Source organism: Tympanuchus pallidicinctus, unplaced genomic scaffold (assembly GCF_026119805.1).
Source record: "Tympanuchus pallidicinctus isolate F22 unplaced genomic scaffold, pur_lepc_1.0 scaffold3, whole genome shotgun sequence".
Taxonomy (NCBI): Eukaryota; Metazoa; Chordata; class Aves; order Galliformes; family Phasianidae; genus Tympanuchus; species Tympanuchus pallidicinctus.
In genome coordinates, this window is record NW_026294747.1 from 7961856 (window position 1) to 7986445 (window position 24590).

The window sequence follows — 24590 nt, forward strand, 5'->3', positions numbered from 1 at the left end:
GACTCAGAATCTTCTGTCCCAAATGTTTCCTGTGAACTAAAATAATTCCTAAAGTAAATCTGAAGGGCCAATGTTTCCAGGCATCTTCTCACAATATTTTCATTGGCATCTGTAATGTCCAGGCTTACATGCTTCCAACATCTCTCTTTGTATCAACTAAACTCACTCATTGTTTTTGTTTCTTTCCTTCACATCTGCTACTTCTCTCCCTGTGTAATTAATAAAGCCACATCATCAAACCTGAGCAGTATATGTACAGGAATGTGTCTTGAAACTCCAGAGAAAACACAAGGAAAGGAGGAGGTGCATAAGGAGAAGAATGAGCAAGAAAGGAGGAAAAATACCGACCAACTGATCCTTTTCACATCAATGAGCTTTCATTGTGGTGGAAATTGTGTTACTACCTGGTGGAATTACACAAATAGCTTAGGGTTAATTCAGAAAATAAAGACACAAGTAGCACTTGAAACAGAAAGGAATGATTTGAAAAGCCAGTGAAACAAACAAAAAAAGCACTTTCAGAAATGTAAGGCATCAGTAGGTTATAACGGGCTATAACACAAATGCTCCTGTTGCTTCTTTGTTTTTTCAATAAGCTGTACAGATTTTACCTCCTATACTTCAAAGGCACTGCCTATATTTCCCTTTAAGATTGATGCTAAACTTGAGAAGCGTAAGGTCTGAGATCTGATATGTGTGAAAAATGTTATCCTTAAGATAAACCTGCCTTTTACTGATATTCTGTGTATTCAGGATTTCACCCATCTAGTTCCTTTTTGTATCTATTTGGATAGATTTCAAGAAGGAAAACAACACTCTTAAAGGGAATAAAGCAAATAGCAATACAACATAATTGTGATTTCCTCTCCTTAGTTGTAGCACAAACCGACATACTGACAATACACAAGTACTAGTTAATTCTGTCTCATCTTATATTACCGTGCAAACATGATATGAAAGAAAAACAGGAACGTTGTTATTCTTGCAGGGTGAACTGAAATAAACTCTATTCAGTATAAAAAAAAAAGTTAAAGTAAAATTAATTTTTAAATTAATTTTAAAAATAAAAAAATAATTTTTAAAGCGAATACTGTTGTTAAGCCACTAACATCAAATAGGAATGCTGTGGTGTTCAGACCTCATTAATATGTTACAGAACTTTGTATAATGCTGACACAGAACTGTTTGAAGAAATCTTTCATGTGGCACACATTACCTTCCGCTATATGGGTGCATTTAAGAGTTTAGATACTTTAAATAAGGAATGAGATTCTATTTCACATCAAATTCCACTGAGGTTCCTCTACATTACAAAAAACGTGTTTCTGCAGTGATATAAGCCTATGAGCAATTCAAACATAGCTCTCAGTTATTTAATGGTTCCTTGAAAAATCATACAGAAAACCTACAGATTCAGGCCCTATAAGATTTTATCTGGTAAAACACTGCTTTAAGCTCAATGTGACCTCTATAATATGGTAACAAATAGCAGGGAGAATTCATAACAAATGGCAATATTTCATGCAACTGTACTTCAAACACATTGCAGTTTTCTATTACAATTCTGTACTTAGAATCAGTAAATGAAAGTTTGAAAATGCTGTTACAAATGAAGACAGAGATACAATACCAAAAGGAATGTGCTACAAATAAAATCACTGGCATCACAGAATCTCCAAGAACTATCTGGAAAGCGACCAGATGCCTGCGTTTTAAGAAGCTTCATTGCAATCTAGTAGTCACTTAGTTATCCTCATTCATAGTGATTTTCTGGTGTTCCCAGTTCAAAATAGACCTCTGTCCCCTATTTCAACTATGCAAAAAGAAACTGTTGGGAGCAGCTTTAGGTCATGTACTGGGATATTTAGGATTTAAGCGCGTAAGAGCAGAAAAATTGAATGATCAAATTAGAACTGCTAAGGCAGCATGCCCTTGTGACATGACTCGTGATTTTGGATGACTAAGTGAGAATACACTTGAGAGCTTGATTTTCCATTAGACATCCTCAACAGTGTGTGGTAAGAATCACAGCTCTATCCCATCTTTCAGCATGATGGAACTGGAAAAAATGGTCATTTCTGAAAAATGAACTCTTCAATAAACTGTAGAAATTTAGACCTCAAGAACAACTCTGTATAAAATGTTACTGCTCTTCCTAACAAATGACCATTGTGTAGCCTTGAAAAATCAGATTGTTCTCCTTTGAGGTGATTTTGCTTAGTTTTGGACGGAAATGCAACTCAAAATTCATTACAAAAGCTTCACCTCCCTTCACCGATCATTAGAAGTAGTCTTGATCCCTTCAAGAAAGTATTACCTCATTAATTACTGTGACTGTTCCACCTGAGTTTATCTGATATCAAATTAGAGATGGAAAAGGCTTATTTTTTAAAGCAAAGCTTTTTCAAAAGTATCTCCTTGAAGGTGTGCCATGGTTTTATGATTTTTATTATCGGTATTCCACATCATAACATCATGCAATGCACTGGGACTTAAAGAGTTAATGCTGCAGTTCCAGCATTGGATTGTTGATCGTTCTGGGCACTTGGTCATAGAAGTGAAGGATAAACTACAGCTCCCAGAAGACTTCACTATTCCATTTCCATTTTCCATTCAGGGGGAAAGGTAGAACTGCTCGTGAGCCATAGGTTTGTCTCTTTCTGCTCGTCTCTGCTATGTTCTCTCTCTTATTTGATTTATTAGCTTCAATTCCAATTATACTGCAGTATATTGTGTTCTTTCAAATTTCACTATCACATTTTGTAAATCAAGATTTTCTCATTAGCTTGGTACTGCTGTTTTCCTCCTCTGGGCCTACCCTCCTCCTTCCTCCTTTCCTAGAGTCCATGAGTTCCTCCGCCCCATTAGTCACAGAACTAGACTGAAACAGGCCAGAGCTGACGACAAGGTGGCACAGATACATGTGACAAATGTATTAAAAACAAAACAAAAAAACCAAGATAATGTCAGAGAGCCTTCTGCTTCACAGTGCTTTTAACGTAGAGAATAAATCAAATACCTTAAAACAAAAAGCCTGTACAATGTGTATGACAAAGACAGAAAAATTAGTACTGCAGTTCTTCTAACCTCTCTTTTACTGGCAAGAATGACCTAGTTGTTCTAGTTGTCCCTTGGGAATTCACAGTTTTAGGCAGGAATATGGGGAGGAAAGACAGCCTTCCAGCCTGAATTCAAGCAGCTGCTCTTCAGAGTTAATGCCTCACACCATTTTGCAACCCCTGTTTCTGCAACAAAAATACTTCCTCTAGGAACCCAGAATAAAACATATAAAATAAAATACCCTCTAAAGATAATTTGGAAAGAGCAGATATATGTTGTACATGCCTCACAGTTAAACATGACCGAAGAACGTTGCAACACTGAGGTAGCTTTTTGCTCACAAAAGTGACTGCTGCAGTTTGAGGGAAATCAGGAAACTGGATTGCAAACTGCAACTCATACCTTAGCAAGCAGGCTTCCACTGATATAATACAACTAGTAGGATTTTATAGCTGAGTGAACTTGAATGTCACAACAATATGGATTATAAAGACCTGGAAACTGACCTCCTTTTGGAAAATTCTCAGGTAAAAAAGGATGCTGGAGTTGAAAATGAGCGTGGCTTTTTAAGTTATGCTGTCATTACTGCCCATTTTAAGTTGTTTCCTTCTAACTTTTCCCTAGGATTTTGCACATTCAGTAACGCAAAACATATACATAATTAAAGATGCAACATGCACGTGACTGGAATCTCTCTTGGATCAGGAGACCAAAGGTGAGGAGCAATGCAGCAAACATCAAAATGCACATGCGTGGTCTGCATAAGTTTTGAAGTTCATTCGTAGAACTTGAATCTTAATAAAAAAAAAACTGAACTTACTGGCCCTGTGCTGGTAATCAGGCGATTTCCTGATTCTTCTTCACCATCAGACTTCCATTCTTCCATGTGTAACAAATAAGCATATGCTAAAATAACAGGTTTCAGAGTAAAGAAAGTAACTTTATGAAGATTACTTAAAAGATTATAACATGCTACAATAACTGTCACCATAAATGTTGTTCGTTTTCAGGTATGAGAAGTATTCTTAAAAGAAGAAGTGAAAGTGAAGGTCCCTTAGTTTCAATCCTGCACAGACATTAACAGAACAAATGGATAAAAAGATAGAGAAGTAAACAACTTCTCCTTTAGTGACATTACTGTCCCTTATCAAAACTGCAATAGCTGTGAGGTTTATACCATCATTAGCTTCATAGATGTTAGTTATTTATTTCCCAAGACACAGCATTTTAATGTTAAACTGGTGTCACAGTGGGGGTATTTTAAACAGAACATATCTATATATGTTATTTTTATTTATTTATTTTTACATCAAAATACTGCAGACTATAACCAGTGCTGTAAAAACTTGCTTGTGAAAACGTCTTTCATAGGTAACGAGCATTAACTGCCAAGCCACTTGATAAATCAAGAGGAATATTTACAGTTAAGGTAACACAAATGAACAAGAAATCAAAACAATATGAAACATATGTAGCGCATGGTTGAAAGTGAGTGGATAGCCAATACCAGTTCTCAGCTGTGAAGCGCAACAAAGGCCTATATTTATTCAACATGTTTTTAAGACAGGAAAAAAAAAAAACCAACCCAATCCACACCTGACAGATTTCAGTACTGTTTTGTAGCTTGTTATCTGTGGACACTGTCCTCGGTACGACACCACCGTGCTCCACTTGGTGCGAAAGAACCTGACCAAAAGCTGAAAAACAGCATAATTGAAATTCAAGCAATGACTGTCCCATAAGCCCCCAGTGCCACCCGTCCTTCAAGCAGGGGATAAAAAGAAAGTAGACCCAAGTCTTTTATCTGTAACATTGTCTCTCCCTCCAGATCAGTATGCATGCAAAAGCACATTCACAGGAGTCTCAGCCAGGATTTAGGAAGTAAGTAGCAAGCCAGCTGAATGTCTCCAGCACTTAGAAATCTGAATAGATCAGACACTTGCCTTTAGTACAGATGCACCAACCAGTGTAAGTGAAGCATGAATTTGCCATTAGGGCAAACACCTTCAGTAAGCGGTGTGGTTTCCTTCTCCTCCCTTGATTTCCAGAGACAAAAATCCTACACCCTACTTCCTTGCATACGTTTTTAAAGGCATGCCTCTCTCTCACATCTTTCCTCCTGTCTCCTACTACGCTCACATCCAAAAATTTTAACAAAGGAATGTAGAAGTTAAAAAATGTTTTTATATGCCTTAACAAGAAGTTAAAGTTAACATCACCTTACACCATGCTGACATTAAGCAACTGAATTATCATTCCCATGCTTCAAAATTCTTTTCCACATCAGTTTTAAAAATGGAAAAGGAGTTCAGATACTATAGTATGTAACCTCGTACACTCCTGAAAATATGAAATGAAGAGAAAGATAATAAAAGAGACTAGCAGCTGCAGCTTCTGTCGCTCATGCTCTGTGGCCATATTCTTGCAGACTACAGATGCATCCTAGCCAAAGCCTTTATTTCTTAGATATTTGCTCTAATTACCCCAAGTTTCTGAAATGCTCAAATGATTTATAAATTCACTTTAGAACTCTAAGCTCCAAGCCTTAAAAGTGGGCCTAAGATTTTCATATAATTTCTTCTTTATAATTAGGTCTTTACATTTTCATGCAAGTTTCTACCCCCCATAACCTCTGGAGTGGATTAAAATGTCAGTCTCACAGACTGAACTGTGGGAATCTTTCAGAGGTCAGGAACTTCAGAATCCAGCTTTGGCATAAGTTCATGAATGAGATAATTGTTCCTTCAAATATTACTTTGATTTACTTGATACAAGTAAATATTTGCTTGATTTATTTGATTACTTGATTTAATTCACTTAAATGGAAGAAAGGAAGAACAAGATTTTGGCAGCATAAGGGAAGAAGACTCCTTACAATATTTAAATTGCAAGGATTTATGATTCAGACACACAAATCAGTTCTGAACAAGTAGAACAAGACTGACATGACTTCAACTACAACTGCAGCAAGGAAAGTCTCAAGATTCAACATCAAGCTCAAAAGGCACCTTTGAATCAGCATAACACTGTAATTCCATGAAAAGCCAAGGTGTTCACATCTCAACCTAATTTGCCACTCATTACCACTTCTTAAAGTGCTCAACATAAAAAAGAAATAAATGGTTTTGTCAATTTTTATACCATCATCTAAAAATTTTCCTATGATTATCCAACAAGTAGTTATCCAGTTCCTTTTTTAAAGCTTTTAAGATATGTTTTTCTTTTCTGTGAAAAATAGATTGGAAAAAAACTCTGTCCATTTATATTTTCCTAACACATTATCCCTGTGACATTGAATTTTTTATTTTTTTTTTAATGTTTCCTTTGTTGTTTTCCTGCTCTCAGCTGTCTCAGAGGTAAAATTCTCATACTCTGAGCTCCTAATTCACTTGCATTTCCTAACGAAATTGCACTAAATTTTGACTTTCGCATATCCATTTTGAAGGAACTCTTGTTTCCACAAGCAAATGACTTTTGCAGAAGAGACAGACAGGTTCTAGCCTGTAATCTGTTACTTAGCTGACAGCAAGGCCGTTCATAGGACCTTGAAGTCCCACAGTTTTTCTCCAGATTGAAGACTTCCCCCTCCCATGGTTCCCAGCAATGGCTTTAACTGACCTTGAGAGTCTCAATTCCTATCTTATTTCTACTGACACTCCAATACTCTCCAAGATTCTCTTTTCTAATAATCCTGGCACATTGTAATAAGTTCCAAATTTCTTCATGTTCTGGGGAAATGAAGAATCTGCGTCAGCCTCCAGCTCCTTTTACCAGCACATTTGAACCAATGTTGTCCAGCTGCCTCAGTGCCCACAGGAAACACACCATGTTAACATGTTTGCTAGTTGTCTGGATTCTGCCACCCTAGTAACACTTCTTCATTTGAATGCTTCACAACCAAGTCCATTCAATAATTTCTTTCATTGCTTTCACATAATGTGATCTAACTGGATTTGCACTGATGTCATAAAACTGAGTATATTGCTTGCCATTAATGTACAATTACAACACTGCAGTGCTACACACTGATGTAAAACTGATGTTGAATACATAAAACTTAAGCACTTAATAATCATATTCATTCAGGTCTCTTCCAATTTCAAAGTATACTAATATTCTTGGGGTGAATTACTGCTATATTGTTGTATTTTCAGAGCTAGTTAATTCACTTTGTACTGGCAGACAAGCGTCATTAGCTTAAGATAAGCATGCACTAATTGTCCAAAGTAGTCAATCACAGAAAGTAGCCTTTGCTATCTGAATATTTAAAACCCATTCAGAGATTTTTTCTTGCTAATGGCAGTAATATTTGTGTTCTGAGAGTGGAATTAGTGTGTATTTCCATCTACACTGCATAGCAATTGGATCAGGTTAGCCGTGGTGAGTCGCAGTTTATGAACAAACGTCAACCATATCATGACTAAAAAAATCAAAATAAAAAGTCTCATAATTTTATATGCTGACTGAATCTAGTTTACATCAGTTAAAATTTAAATAATTTTAGCTGAACTTTGGAAATTCAAAACATATCTTGCTCACAGCTGTAAACAAACTCCAAAAGATAATGTCTATGAAAGTGTACTTAGCATTAAAGTTGAATGAACAATTGTAATACAAGGCAAGCTTAATTTGTCCTATTATGTATGATTTATAAACCATGAAATGCTAACATTTTTCCACATCCAAGGAAGCATAAGCCACACAAATTCTAATATTTTTTCAACAGTGATATATTTTTTAGGCAGTTTGTAATGGATTTGGTAAGCATTTCATAGGTAGCAGACTAGTATCCAACACATTATGAATCTGTTTTTCTCATTTTTCATGGGCCTCTGCCAACAACACAAGTAAAGTGAAACCAAAGGTCTTGAAATTCTGGATTTCCTTGAATCCAAATTTCACTACCTGTGATTTCTACAGGAAAACATAAACTAACTTGGTGAAAACCAGGGCGCTTAAGGAGCTTGAAGACTTAAGAGTATTCAAAAACAGTAGGACTCAGTGAGAACCTCACAGTGAAAGTTCTTAGAGCCAAATGTTCAAGTGAAAACAACAGGTGATTTTCCAATAAATTAAAGACAAATAAATCAACCCCAGAGTAAAACTTCTTGGACAGGTATTGGGAAGCAGTTGTTACTGTGTTGAAACACAGTTCTCTAATACTTAAAGTATTGCTTGTTACTACTGGATTTGAATTCCAAATATTAAGAACACTACAAAAACTGTTATTCCTGGTTATATCACCATAAATTTCATGCTGAGTGAGATAAACAAAATGACCAAGCCTTGAACAAAATAACAGTTTGTTTTCAGAGTGATGACAGAGCTGGGTTTAGGGCTCCAACAGTATTTTAAAGTTCCCTCTTCACTAACCATAGATACTTCAGTGGTGAGAAAAAGGTATCAGAACTCAAAAAGCTCACAGCAAGAGCCAGCACTGAGGTTCTGGCCAAGTTCTTTCCACTTTCTTTCATTTGGGTATATGGATGAATATAAATGGATTCTGATTTGATGCTTCTCATTACAGATTCATAAAGTTAATCCAGATTGCCTTCAACCATGGCTTGCAATCAGCTCCAGGAGATGCAAAATTTGTAATAAGTGCTCTCTCTAGTAACACACCATACATTCTCTAACAGAAATCAAGCTTTAAAATAGGCTTTTCCCATTTCCTAAAATTTCATTTTAACTACACTCTCTATTACCTACTACAGTATTTTGCAAAATCTCTGGATTAGAGATTACCACAATCAGATCTGCAGTCTTGTCATCTGTCCATCTCATTTGAACCAGAAATGCTCTCTCACCTTACAAAACTTTATTTCCCTTACTGTATTGTATGCAGAGACGGGCTGTAGAAGCATAACTGAAATGAACAAGCCCAAAGCGTTTATAAACAAGTAATTCTGATACACTGAAGAGAATAAAAGTGCTCTGCAAGGATTAAGTTGGTTTCCAGTATAGTCTGTGGTCTAGTAATTGACAAAACAAATAAATAAAAGGGAGAAATATGTTCAAATTTATTTTTATGGCAACTTCCCCTCTGTTAAGAAAATAAGGGAGAAAATGTGTAAAATATGGCCCTAGATATCATGACACTTAATTCCTTACAGGAAATCAAAAGCCAGTATCAGAAAAAGAATTAATCTTCTTATAATGAATATTTTGGATTTCTTTTCTCTCATATCTGAAACTTGCTGAGAATTAAAATCTGCGCCAATCCTAATTAGTATGCAAATAAACTCTCCCTGCTGACGCTACAGGGTAAAGTTCAAAGGAATTTACAAAGGATGACTGTGTTTTGAAATTTTCTCCATGGAAAGATACCAATCATAAACATGGGTGATCTATATTTCAGGCAAAATACTCTCTATTGTACTTTTGAAATAACTCATTTAAAAATATTAATTAAAAGAAAAAAACATTCTCTTTTGTTTATATTTTATACAGATGTACTTTTCCCCCCATACTTAATATTCACAATAAAATACTTGAGAGCAATTAAGTCAGAAAGGATTCTTAGCATTGATGTTACAAACATCAAAAATTGAATATTCTATAAATTGTTTTATTTCATGAAACTTTCCCATCCTTAGACTTCTTTTGCCTTTTTGGTTCCAATGCAAAAATAAATTTAGTGGTTTTCTCAGTAGTCAGTCTGTATCTTTGTTTCCGTGTTAACTCAAAATGAGTCTAAGTAATCATCTCTCTAATTCTCTGCTCTTCCCAGTTTAATCTACTTATTGCAGAAGATCTAACACTATTCCCCCACTGAAACACATCCCTTAATACAACATCTAAGCCTTCCTTGAACACTTCTGCTCAACCACCTCCCTGGGAAGACAATCTTTTTTTGAAAGAGAACAACATGCTCATCACCCTTAAGTGGTGCAAAGTAAGTCATCAAGGTGATACCATATCTTGTGTTTAGTTAACCAAGGTCTGCCACAGCAGTAGGCCAGAAAAATGAAGGCAAAGAAGCAGCAGAAGGGAAGAAGTCTTTTGAATTGGCATGAAACTAGTGAAAGCCAGCTGTAGTCCTTTCACTTCACTTTCACATCCGAAGTTCTCTGCATCAGATCCTGAATACAAGAAGTCCAATGTGGAATCCAGCTGGCAAGAAACAGCAGTTTAATGCATACTGTTTGTGCAAGTGCCTACTTATAAACATGGTTGATAATACTTAACCGTTTAATGAATCCTCTTCAAAACAGTCTGGTCTGTTAAGGAGCCAAGAGACTGTGATTCTATTTTCAGCTTTACTGAATATCTGATAGGCAGCCACACACAACTCATTTTAATTCTTTAACTCCTGCTTGCATTCCAAAATAAATAATTTTTAATTTATTTTTATTTATTTTACATTGCGGCCTCTTTCAGCCAGGAAATACCTCTAAGTGTCACAATCTCATATCTTAAGATACTCAAAAAACCTGGGCTTAAATGTATTAAAATCCAATTGGAGCTCTGATTTGAGGGCATTTAGATGCCACGGTAAAATCACGTGTAAGTAATAAACACTGGACAGTTCTGCAGTCGTATTGTAGCCTTGTTTTCTCCATAGTAGACATTCCCTTTGTCAGTGTGTGTGTGTGAAAGAAAAGTTGACCAGTACAAATCAAACTCAAAAACATTCTTTCAAACAAATCAACTGGTTCTGAGAGGAGTTTACTGCATCCTGACCATGCCTTGAATAATATCATATGCAAACACCAGATTCTCTCTTTTAAAACCCTATGCTATTCCAGACTGTGCTTTCAAAAGGAAAAAAAAAAAAAAAAAAACCACCCCAAATCTTTTAAGATTCAAGAGCAATTATTTTAAAAGCATTTATGCTAAAGAAAGTACTATTGATCATTGCTCATCAGCTTTCAGCACACGTACAGTACAACAAAAGGAGAACTAAATTGAGCTGTCTAATTGCAAGGGATGCTTTGAATTACCAGAAAACAGTTCAGTAGCTCACCCTGAGAGTGAATACTGTAGATGCATGGCATTCGACATCAGAATTTCAGACTGGATTCCTATCATTAGGGATCTGTACGTATTCCAAATGTTTCACAAGATGCTTTTCACAGGACTACAGAGTATTTTACTGCTAAAAGCTAGTAATTAGAACTTTAGAATGTATCTACCTAATAGAAGCATAAACAAATATACTACATAAATTTGCAGATGACTTGTATTTAAAATTTGGAATTCTAAGCTTAAAAACTTATCAGAATGCAAATTATTTCTGGAATATAAAAATCCTACCTGAACTGAAAAGTGAACAGCATAAAAATTTAACCAATCACTTCACTGTACACTTAACTGATATTTGGAAGGAGATTAAAGATGTATATATTTATGTTTCAAGCATTATACATTTGAAGCCATGCTCAAGTCTCTTAGTTCAGTTGCATTAAAACTTTCTACATTTATTAAGTTAATAGACAGATTTCAAAAGCTAAACAAAACAAGGCCAGTAAAATTATTACATATAATTTAACAACTAAAAAGAACATTATCAAATGCCAAGATTAATTACAGAAGTGGAAACTAAACAGAAAGATTTGCAACACATTGGAAATGAAGTCAAAGCATCTGTCATCGAGTCAAGGTTGTCATTGGATAGGCAGTGCAGAATGCATATGGATGTGATTAAAATAATCCCTCCGGTAAACATATGTAGACATAAAATTTATCAAACTTAAGTACAGAGAGGATTGAAGGAGTAGCCAGCAGCAGATTGACACATTACCTTTCATTTATGCCATAATCAGCATATCTTGTGGCCTAGAAACGCTGTATTTTAGTAGCTTTTATGTATGTTTAATTTTCACACCTCTATTGCCAAGATAACTGTAAAGCACTTGCAGATGCACACTAAAACTGAAGCAAGCAAGGACTGACATAGATATAGCCTGGGAATACAAAAATGTTGAGATTAAAAGAGCCATACTGAAAAGACTCTTCCTCAAGATGTTTATTTGCTTAGTTTTGAAATGCAAAAGTTCACAAATTTGAGCATTTATTGTGAATCAGTTGGCAGAAAATTAAATTATTTACTTTACATCTTTCCATACAAGGCTGGGATAAAAAGATGGACATCAATATGTTTTCTACTTGAAATGTTAATGAATTTGGCCTCCATTTCTTCTGGATGGCCAAGTATTTGGCAGAAATTTAAGAACAACCACCAAAAACATTCAAGTATTATTAAGAGATTCTCATCCCATTCATTCTGGTTTGATATTGGACTACAACTACTGACTTAACTAGAGTGTAAATAAGAGGTAACTCAGGCTCATACTGTCAGTTTTTACATGTGTGTTCATCAGACATGAAAGATCAAAAGATCTTTTGCAGAAGTTGCTCATTTTGTTCCATGGCATTTTAGTAGTGGACTAGTTAGATATTTGCTAATGACAACTTTGATAATGATCAATAAAGGCAGCAGGTGGGCAGTCAGCAGGTTTATGCTCACTGCTGCAAGCAGCAGCTAGAAGCAACATCAAAGAAAGGAACTATTAACAGAGTTATCAGACCTGTAAAAATGTGTTTAAGTAGTTTCACAGAAACTGTTTTCAAAAAATTTCTATTAGCAAAATTGATCACACAAAACCTGAGCTCAGCTATTACATTACACAAATCACTTAGTTATTACAACATGGAGACATCAGGTTCAAGGTTCCACATCAATTGGTTGCCATACATATTATGGTGCAATAACGACGTTGTACACCACTATCTAGGACTGTAAATATAAGAACGGGAATTTAAGCAACAGAGTTAAGTCCAAATTATTTGGTACAACGAGAGGGAATGGCTTCAAGTTGCACTAGAGGAGGTTCAGGTTGGATATTAGGAACAATTTACGTACAGAAAAAGTAACAAGACACTGGAACAAGCTGCTTAGGGAGATGGTGGAGTCGCTGTCCCTGGAGCCATTCAATAAACAGGCAGACATGGCAAGTAGGGACATGGCTTAGTGGGCAAAACTGGTGGTAGGTGGATGGTTAGACTACATGACCTTAGAGGTCTTTTCCCTTCCTAATGATTTAACAGCTCTATGTATTCCTCTAGAAAAGAGACACGTTAGACCATCTAATCATCTCCTAAAGCATGCTGTGCTTCAGGTTGCACTCTGAGCACACACATTTGAATTATCTTTCTGTCAATAATGTGTAGCAACATTGTTTAGTAGTTTAAAAGCACTGCTTATATTGAAATTTACAAACCTCTTGTAGACATTCCAGCAGTAAATTGCATCTTGCTGTCACACTGGCCAAGCTCCTCCCCCTTTGTCAGGATATCCTGGGTGACGTTTCAGTGCTTCCATGCAGAACTTTCCATGCCAGTAAACAAGCTTCACTGCATTGGTGTAATAAAGGGCTGATAAAGAGATAACAAAGATCAAAAGATCACCAAAAAATAACCACATTCTTGATTCATCTCTCCTACTGCTTTCTGGGTATGAAAACAGACTTTTTTTTTTTTTTTTTTTTTGCATATTCAATAAACAATGGCCCAAGTATTAAAAGCAAAAACAATCACATCTGTTAGAAAATTAATTACCTGTTTCATATATGCAGTAATACCAACAAAAAAGATAAGACTGCTCTGAAGCAGCAGTAAATAACATTTACCAGAATCTTGGGAATATTTCCTAAGCAGAAGTGCTACAGATTTCCTTGACTTTTTGTTTCCTCTTATTATTACATTTAAATATATCAGAAAAATCAGCATTTCTCACTCCTTTCATGTTAAAACATACGTGACTTACAATTTTTCTTAACATCACCCAACAACAAAAAAAAAAAAAAAAGAAAAAGAAAAAAAAAGCAGGAAGTAATGATTGTGAGATAGTGAAGTTGTGAAAGTTTTCACTAAGAAGAATTTGTCCCATTTTGCAGTCACTTAATACCAAAGTTTGGTCTTTATTATTGCTTTTTAAGTAGACTCATCTGCAATAAAACAGAATATGTCAAGAAACATGGACATATACAGATCACATTCTATGGGGAAAAAAAAAAACAAAATACCAGCATTATTTTGTCTACAGAGAACAGATTTAGAGAATATCTTCAAAAACATATTAAAAAAATACTGCCGAAAGAAACTGTTTTCCAACTATGGCATACACATGAGACAAAGCAAAAGTACAAGATTTCTACTTGGTTTTGGACTCGGCAAAGATTTTCTAATGTAAGGGTAAAAATGCTAAAGGTATACTGTTCCATTTCCCACAGAACCTCTGGGATGCCTAGTCTAGGTCATCGCAGACAAGATGATGGACTCCTGGAGGAAATGACACTAATCCAGCTCTATTAAGCAATTGGTTTTGAGTTTTTCTGTATCAGGTAATTTGTAAGGTAAATAGCAAATCTCTTTCGACAAAATGGACATTCCTATCATCAAAACAAAAGTCCCTTCTCCAGATGTATTTTACACGTTTATTATTCTACCTTGTTTCCTTGTTCATTTAATCTCATGCATAGAAATTAGCATGTAACATTAAAAAAAAAAAAAAAAAAAAAACAAAAACCAAGCAAATTATACAATAGTTATTCTGAAATCTGTGACACTGAACAATCTGTGCTAGGGAACAGGTTAAAAAAACCTTTTGACTTCATCGATTTTTTTTTGTCAGCTGTACTAATTACAACCCGCTTACAGATTGAGAAGCAAGAAAATATGCTAAATTCATTCACTGAGTTTCTCCCTCTGAGTATTCAACTTCGCATAAGCGAGAAACCACGCTTCTTGAATTGAAAGAATACAGAAGATTCAGAATCTGTAGGGGATGAAAAGTTTTCAAGTACATTTCTTGAAAAGCTTAAACTAGAACACTTGGATTTATTAAACTTTCTACTGGGTCTTTGCACGTAACAGCATCATTTATAGGTAAAGAATTAATCTCATCTATTTAAAAACAAGGATAAAAGAAGAAAACAAAACTAGTTAACAGCTTTTGCCCTTGTTTTGCTTACAAAGAAACAAAAGTGCTTCTGACAGGTTCTCAGCGTCCAGGAAAGTATTCACAAGTAGACCACTAGTCATATGCAGAAAGAAGAGTCACCCAAGAGTTACTAGCACTCACCCAAGAGATGAAGGGGCTCTCTAACTACGCAGCACTCCTCAGGAAGCAGCCTAGGTCCAAAAGAAGTGCTCCCACCAGTGGTTGGCCGTTATATGAGCCCACATGGGCTCCGCTCTGGGTTTACTCCTTCTGGTCACATGAGGAGCACAGGTGCACACAATGTGACTGTGCTCCCTGAGCCAGCTGCACCCCTACACCAGGTGCTCAATCACCAGCTCAAGCTGTGACCTAAGGTTTTCCCTACAGTTCCCATTACCATCACTTTTAATTAACCCATGAGACATCCAAATTAAATTAGAGAAAATATTGTATCAACAGGCAGCACGTGCCAACTCTTGGTCTATTTGATAATAACTTGATAACGAGCATTTACATACACTCTTGATCTCAGCATGGAAAGCAAAAAACATTACACTAGTAGCAGATAAGTTTAATGGTGCAATTCAGTTTTATACATCAATCATACGTCTTATTTTAATGTGGTTTCTCTAACCACACTTATAGGAATATGGAAGCACCAGCAATACGAAAAATTTCTGAAGTGTATAACCTTTCTGAACAGTAAAAACTTTGGCATATGGTATCTCTGCTGCCCTTCTTTTAGCTTAGAAAAAAATCACCTTTCAGTCATCATAGGTGTAAATGAATACAACAAAAGGACTTCATTGTAAAACTAACCAACATGCAAGATCTTGTGGGACATTTTTATCTTTATTTTTTAATTCTACAATAATAACTAAAGTATTCTGATGACTATACTTCAATACTAATTTATAATTAACTTCAGGTGCTTCTTTGATCTTACTGATATATTTTTTCCCATTTTCTTATCAAGAGTCTCCATGCAGTCTGTAATTATGCTTCTTAGTGTGACAGTGAGTTTGACTAAGTAGATGCATTAATACATGCTTTGGGAAAATATTGTTTAAGCCAAAGCAAGCTCTTACCACTGAACTGGAGTATCATCTGAAGCACTGTTGATTAGAAACATATTATATAAGCTCATAAAAGGTTTGCCATAAAAAGTAAAATGTGATTCTCGATTTAAGGTAATGGATGACATGAATACTAAAACTAGTGCCTGCCCAACAATATGCACATTAAAGCATTTAGAGCATTAATATCACAACTCTATAAAAGGCATGTGTCATGTTTTACACATGCGTAGGCTCCTTTTGCTAAAGAGGAAGATATTTCAATTTTTTTCTGAATAGTGAACCAAAGGATTTTTTTTAAGTGTTAAAAGCTGTTGTAGTAAGGCAGCGATACAGCATAATGTACCTGAGGCAGTCAATAAGTAACACAAGGGTGCAGGGCAGTGCAACTCTTTCCCTCAGCTGAAGGAGTAAGCTGTAATTCTCAGAAGACAAACTTTATATTTTTGACACATAAATAAGATGTGCATCTGCAGCAAGGTAACTGAGATTCTCACTTTAAGCATTTATCTGAGAAATACTAAGCAAAATCTGTCACGGAAGTGCTAGGGGCAGCTCATCTGTGAAGACATTAGTCTACAGCTACAAATTGGGACTGATGTAACTTCTCCAGTCAGGAAATGAGTGTTTCACCATCAGGCTGCTCCTAAGTTCAACAGAGACCACAGTTCTAATTACTCATAGAAAATGTGCTTTTCACAATACAGCACTTCTTTCTACAAGCAGAATAAGTGCACTGCGGGCTCTGATAACATCAAGATGCATGAGGAGTTTATAGTGAATAACATCAGTTCCAATTCTTCCCTACCTCTCCTACGGGGTTCTGTGACACACTGCAGAGACAAGACTGCACAGCATCACCTGTCAAGTTCCTTTCTGAAAGGAAGAATCACATCTGATGCACTTGCACAAGCTCCCTTCAGCTTCTGCCTCCTTAAGAGTAAAAATAGAAGTAAATTAACAAACAAGAGAAGAATCAGAACGAGTAGTTCAATTTTGACTGCTTCATTATCACCTAGACTGTCCCCATTTATCTTGCCTCTCCAAAATAGTCACAAAATCATGGTTACAAAGGACCAGTTTATGAAAATGAAATACCGGTAAACACACTTTGCAAAAGAGCAAAAGTGGAAACAACAGCTTCCTGTAAAAGATGAAAAACTTCAAGATTTAAAAAACTTCAAGAATGTGCAAAATTCACAAGCTGAACCTAAGACTGATGGGTGACTAACATGAAACCACATCTTTCTTTTTATTAATTTTCTCTTCCTGCACTGCTGATATAAAACCAAAGTAACACAGACATTAGTTATTTGCTCTGAAATATGTACAGTCACTGTCAATCACAAACATTTTAATGAAATCAATCATAAGAAGAAAAGAATGTTTGAACAGGATCTGCACAAAATGCTGCATGACGATAAAGAAAAAAAAAAAACAACAACAAAGTACTAAAGAGATTACCCAAAACTAAAATGGCTTGTTGCCTCAGGGAATCATGAAAAAGTCTTTTAAGACAGAAAATTACAGTTCCCAGCCAGATAACACAATAGATGTTCATTTTCTTCAAAATGTTCAGTACTATAAGGCGTAAACCAAGAAGACCCAGAATGAAATTGAAATAAGAGTTAAGTGGATGATTTACTACAAGGCCGTGGAGCCTTCTCTTCTCCAAGCTAAAAGCCCAGTTCCTTCAACCTTTCTGTTTAGGAGAGGTGCTCCAGCCCTCTGATCATCTTATCGGCCCTCATCTGCACCCACTCCGAGAAGTTGACTAATTATTAGACAAGACCAATTCATTTTTATTTATTTATTTATTTATTTATTTATTTATTTTATTATTTTCCATCCTGGCTGGCATCACAGCCCCTTCCTGACCCCTGCCTGCCTGCCTTGGCTGGCTGGCTGGAGTCGTGGCCCCTGCCTGCCTGCCTTGGCTGGCTGGCTGGAGTCGTGGCCCCTGCCTGCCTGCCTTGGCTGACTGGCTGGAGTCGTGGCTCCTGCCTGCCTGCCTTGGCTGACTGGCTGGAGTCGTGGCCCCTGCCTGCCTGCCTTGGCTGGCTGGCTGGAGTAGTGGCCCCTGCCTGCCTGCCTTGGCTGGCTGGCTGGAGTCATGACCCCTGCCTGCCTGCCTTGGCTGGCTGGCTGGAGTAGTGGCCCCTGCCTGCCTGCCTTGGCTGACTGGCTGGAGTCGTGGCCCCTGCCTGCCTGCCTTGGCTGGCTGGCTGGAGTCGTGGCCCGTGCCTGCCTGCCTTGGCTGGCTGGCTGGAGTCGCTGCCCCTGCCTGCCTGCCTTGGCTGGCTGGCTGGAGTCATGACCCCTGCCTGTCCGCCTTGGCTGGCTGGCTGGAGTCGCTGCCCCTGCCTGCCTGCCTTGGCTGGCTGGCTGGAGTCACGGCCCCTGCCTGCCTGCCTTGGCTGGCTGACTGGAGTCGTGGCCCCTGCCTGCCTGCCTTGGCTGGCTGACTGGAGTCGCTGCCCCTGCCTGCCTGCCTTGGCTGGCTGACTGGAGTCATGACCCCTGCCTGCCTGCCTTGGCTGGCTGGCTGGAGTCGCTGCCCCTGCCTGCCTGCCTTGGCTGGCTGACTGGAGTCATGACCCCTGCCTGCCTGCCTTGGCTGGCTGGCTGGAGTCGCTGCCCCTGCCTGCCTGCCTTGGCTGGCTGACTGGAGTCGTGGCCCCTGCCTGCCTGCCTTGGCTGGCTGGCTGGAGTCGTGGCCCCTGCCTGTCCGCCTGGGCTGGCTGGCTGGAGTCGCTGCCCCTGCCTGCCTGCCTTGGCTGGCTGACTGGAGTCGTGGCCCCTGCCTGCCTGCCTTGGCTGGCTGGCTGGAGTCGCTGCCCCTGCCTGCCTGCCTTGGCTGGCTGACTGGAGTCGTGGCCCCTGCCTGCCTGCCTGGGCTGGCTGGCTGGAGTCGCTGCCCCTGCCTGCCTGCCTTGGCTGGCTGACTGGAGTCGTGGCCCCTGCCTGCCTGCCTTGGCTGGCTGGCTGGAGTCGCTGCCCCTGCCTGCCTGCCTTGGCTGGCTGACTGGAGTCGTGGCCCCTGCCTGCCTGCCTGGGCTGGCTGGCTGGAGTCGCTGCCCCTGCCTGCCTGCCTTGGCTGGCTGACTGGAGTCGTGGCCCCTGCCTGCCTGCCTTGGCTGGCTGACTGGAGTCGTGGCCCCTGCCTGCCTGCCTTGGCTGGCTGGCTGGAGTCGTGGCCCCTGCCTGCCTGCCTTGGCTGGCTGCCTGGAGTCTTGTCCTCTGCTTGCATCGCCTGGAGTAGTGGTCCCTGCTTGCGTCAGCTGGAGTCGTGGTCCATGCTTGTGTCGCCTGGACTCGTGGTCCCTGCCTGCCTGCCTTGGCTGGCTGGCTGGAGTCCCAGCCCCTGCCTGCCTTGGCTGGCTGGCTGGCTGGAGTCCGGGTCCCTGCATGCATCAGCTGGAGTCGTCGTCCCTGCCTGCCTGCCTTGGCTGCCTGGCTCGCTGGAGTCCCGGCCCCTGCTTGGGTTGGCTGGAGTCATGGTCTGTGCGTGCTTGCTTTGGCTGGCTGGCTGAAGTTGTGGTCCCTACTTATGTTGGCTGGAGTCAAGGCCCCCGCCTACCTACCTTGGATGGCTGGCTGGAGTCGTGGTCCCTGCTTGCGTTGGCTGGAGTCAAGGCCCCCGCCTACCTACCTTGGATGGCTGGCTGGAGTCATGGTCCCTGCTTGCATTGGCTGGAGTCAAGGCCCCCGCCTACCTACCTTGGGTGGCTGGCTGGAGTCGTGGTCCCTGCTTGCGTTGGCTGGAGTCAAGGCCCCCGCCTACCTACCTTGGATGGCTGGCTGGAGTCGTGGTCCCTGCTTGCCTTTATTGGCTGGCTGCTTTGCATCATAGCTGGTGTTCTGTTGCCAGGTTTCCCATATTTAGAGCTTTTGTCAGGGAGGCGGCTCATGGCATCATAAAGCCTTGGCTATGCATGCCTTAGAATGTCCCTTGACAACTAAAACATGGCGGCCCTGGAGGACTGGGTGACTTTGTCCTGACAGTTGCCCTATGTGTCACCACTGGGATTCTGCAGGGCTCCATTTTAAGGCCATTTCTCTATCTTGTTTTTACTGTTGATTCCAATAAAGATCTGTTAGTTGTATCAATCAATTTGTGGATGATGCTAAGCTGGGAGGAGTTTAGACCTCCTTGAGGATAAAGAGGCCTTGCCTTGAGATCTGGACAAAATGAGGGTGTTCCCATCTGCACGCAGAAGGGCGAGCGCTGGGTTCTGCACCTGGGATGGGCTGCCCTGGCTCTGTGTGCAGACATCAGGGGGGAAGTTCTGGAGCGCAGAACTAGTGCCAGCTGGACTTGTGGTCCCTGCCTGCCTGCCTTGGCTGCCTGGCTCGCTGGAGACACGGCCCCTGCTTGGGTCAGCTGGAGTCGTGGTCTGTGCGTGCTTGCTTTGGCTGGCTGGCTGAAGTCGTGGTCCCTGCTTGCGTTGGCTGGAGTGAGGCCCCCGCCTACCTACCTATCACTGCCAGGTATCAGTGATGTGATTCATTAAGGCTATGGTCACCTGTAAAATTTGTCACAAGCAAAAGGGTGAACGTACAGCTTGTCAGCTAGTTATTCATAGACATGCTGCTGTCCTGTCACACAAAGTTTGTGGTGTGGTAGAAGGCCTCGTATTAATCAAGAAGTGAAGTCAAACATATCAGTAGCTACCAGAGAATACTAGCACGCTAAAAATTCTTATTCTACTCGTGACACCTGGCTCCTGTCCTAATAGCTTGCTATGTATCTCGGGTGCCAGAGCTCCTAATTAAAACAACTTTCCTCTCAAATGTATCTGTAACTCTGTATACATGAATGTATTGTCATAATGAACCTCTGCCTCCTCTAAGGAAAGAGCCATACAAACAACCAATTAGTGATAAAAAACAATGCATGTTTTTTGCATGTGTAAACCTGCACGTATCCCTTCACTTATTTCTGCAGCTAAATTCTTCCAAAGGAAAGAGACCAAATATTTTGGAACAAATCTTATAGCATCATAAGAGTTTGGAATGATCCTTTGTGACTAACTGCTTCAATATATACAAATTCTGGTTTGTGTGGAGACACATACTGATCTGCACACATAGATTGACATTGACATTAGAGGCAAAGTGCGAACATATCCAAATCAGGCTTTCCATTCAGCAGTAAGAAGTCATTTGTCAGGAATAAGCCTTAAGAATTACAAATTATAGTCACTTTATGCAGGAATTGCTGCATGTGACTGCATCAAAATGTTGTATTTGATGCCCACTGAAGAAAAGCCAACACAAAGGCTGCAAAACTAGCCTGCATAAAGTATCTGTTGTTTTTATTAAAAGTCCCCATAATTTGTTAATTATCTTCCTTCAAAATGAGTGTTGTCACTGAGTAACTAATCCTGAGAAAACAAAGCAAGGCTTATGCTAGCACTGAGGTCCTTCCTTTCCATGTGAAAAATCCTGCTGAGATCGAGAGGAAGCTGCAACTTGTGTCTGCCCAAAATCCACAGCACTGTGCAGCACTTTAGGCTTGCAGGCTAAAACCAGTGCAAAGCCAGTTCATTGTTCAATCAGGATGCCTCACTGCAATGTCCTTCTGCCTTGTTCCCAAAGCCATGCTACCTATCTGGCTGGAGACAAGGTGCTCACCTCTTTGCAAGAGATCACTTCTCCCGCTCTGATGTTCTGACAAAATAGGCCAGAACTAACACTTTCTCCTTTCAAAAGCTAGTGAAAATAAAGTAATAGACAAATACTGGCTTGTTCACATTACAGTAAGCAGTGAATTGAAATGGCTCCATCTATGAATATTCCTTTATTCGGCAGAACCATGGAAAGTAAATTATTAACCAGTTAGATGGGAACAGCTGAATACTTTGAACCCTCAGGAAAACAAATGGACAACGGAAGCAATCAATGCAACATGAAATACTACAAAATGCACATATATCTCTGTAAAAGAGATAAAAGCCCAAGTCCTCATTGCCTCTTATTTTCATCAGCAATCCTTTTCTCAACACTCATAAAACCCCCACTGTTACAGAGGAAGATCTTTGACTACAAGGAGCCTGTTTCCCCACACAGATATACAAAAATATGTTGCCGCTATCTTCGTTCTGCTTTAATGCTGTAGATAGAACTGAAAACCTCCCATGAATAAGAATATATTCAAATTCCATCTTTAATCCCAGGTTAAATATTTCTTCCAGAATAAAAACTGCATTTTCATAACTCTAGGAGACAACGTTATAATGTTTACAGGAAAATTAGTTACTGCTTTCATTCCTTGTAAAAAAAAAAAAAAAACAAACACAAAAAAAGCACCCCTCCCTTGTATCACAGATAACTCCAGGGACAATCCTGTAACATAAAATACACAGCAACTTATTTCTTTTTTCTTTTTCTTTTTTTTTTTTAACCCTTTTTTAAGCAAAGATTTGCTAACAGAAAGTCTTGCAAACCCACACCACACACAGTGATCGCAGACTCATAGCACTTCATGGCATGACTCAGACACCTGTATCCTACCCTAATGCACACATTAAACTACACATTTTCCAAACTGACTGTTCCTGGACGCTTAACGCTGAATCCTGCGTTACATATAGGCTTAGGAAGCATGCTTGATGCCTGAACCCACTCTGTCTTGCTCTCAGCCCTCACCCAGGGCAGCCCTATAGGTGCCATATCTTCCCCTCAGATCAGCAGTATCTACATTGTCAGGAGCTCCTTTAATGGAGGCTTTGCCACTCTGTGCATCCCACATCCAGCCGCAGCTTTCATCCCGATCCACTTGTCTAAACACCAACAGACCATGACAAAAGAGAAAATGTTTCTCAGTAACATTTATGTCCTAATAGCGACTGCTTATAAAACTTTATTTTATAAATTCAGTTATACTGCCAGTGATCCATGGGAAGAATTCAGGTAGTCATTGCTTGGTTTTGCTCAATGTCAGTAATCACCTCGTGAAGTGAATAGCTTTATCCCAAATAACAACAGAGAAGTCTCATTTGCCAAGACAATTAACTCTATTGTAACTGGAAAAAGATGTCACTACCAAGCAAAATTAGTGTTTCGCTGAGAAAGGACACTTTTATTTGCTTATTTGGGGATACTTGGATTTAGAGTGAGTATCTCCAGCCTGCTGGAGGCCTTTCAGCATCATGGTGTGAGCCAGCCAGAACACCTCCTGATCTCATGAACTATTTCTTTCCACTACAGCTTGCCATGTACCACCTGCCTACCCTGTGGGCTCATGTGAGCTCTCCAGGTGCAACGGTGGAGCAGAGCTCATCTCAGAGCTGTATCCCAGGGAACCTCTCAGACCTGCAGGCATGCAGCGCTGGGGGCATGTTGGCATCCTGGTGTGGCTCAGAGAGCAGTAAGTCTTCAGCAAAACAGAAGATCCTGCTCAGCCATATGTAGGCATCAAGTTAGAGATTAATTAAGACATTTCAGTTTGGAGAAGGTTATGCCAATACCTTCAGTTTAAGACCACTCTGAACATTTTGTTCAGCATGAAGTTTTGATGCTTGGAGTTTTACTTGCTTAAGGTTGAAAATAATGTTGTAGTGGCATTTCCCTCAGGAAAAACTCTACTTTTCAGTCTTTTCTAGCTATCATTTCAATCATACCTCTTAAAATACATATACACACACATATGTTAAATGATCTGGCTAGGCATCAAACTGAGAATTATTAGAGAAAGTATGTTCTGTTATTCCATTTCTCAAAACTCCATTTACAGATTTGCAAAGCTTTTACATGCAGCCAGTATTTTTTTCTGCCTCCATAGCAATTTTGCTTTATCTCTGATCTAGCACTTTAGGAAAGAAAAAACAGAAATATTTCTTTTCTACCTTCAGAATTAGTTTTTCAACTTTTTCAAGTGTTCTCAGCCTTCTGTTTATAAACAAGAAGTGGTTTTTGTTTCTTCAAAATCTACTTTTACTGAGCATTTATAAAGAAACATAATTTGCAGCATGCCTGGCCACCTCTCCATCATTGTGGCAGCTTCTGCCCTGCATGTCCAACCATCGCTCAGCTGCAATGGACTGCTGCACGACCCCAAACCCCACCTGGGCTGAAAACAGATGGGTAATGGGTGGATGGGTTTTGACTCACTGACAAAACGTAGCCCTGTGAACAGTGAAATATATACATCCATGCTTTCTGCTCTGATAAAGGAGTTTGAGTACAGACTTGGGAATTTTCAAATCAGTGTAGAGTTGCAGTCTGAATTCCAACCGCGTCACTTCACCAGACTTTCTTCATAAGCCCTCTCTTACCACAGAGAAGTACTCCTCAGCTCTCAGTCACACCGTACTTGTGTCACCACTTTTTGGCGACACGTGCATTTGTGAACAGCAGTTTTCAAGGCTGAAGCACACAAACAGTGCTATGATCTGGATCTTTTCAACAGGGCTATCTAACAAGCACCTTGAGAGCTCACTACAGATTGCAGCTGCTGTCCTCCAACCAGGCTGACACATTACTGTCACAAAAACATGGTCACATCT

General features: G+C 39.6%; 1 long non-coding RNA gene across 1 annotated transcript in view; it reads right to left on the reverse strand.

Annotated features, from left to right (window-relative positions):
* Positions 1 to 24590, reverse strand: part of LOC128086562 (uncharacterized) — a 90052-nt gene that overhangs the window by 20437 nt on the left and 45025 nt on the right. The window contains exon 2 of the long non-coding RNA XR_008209420.1: positions 13284 to 13437. This is a non-coding gene — a long non-coding RNA (uncharacterized LOC128086562). The remainder of the gene's footprint in view (positions 1 to 13283; positions 13438 to 24590) is intronic.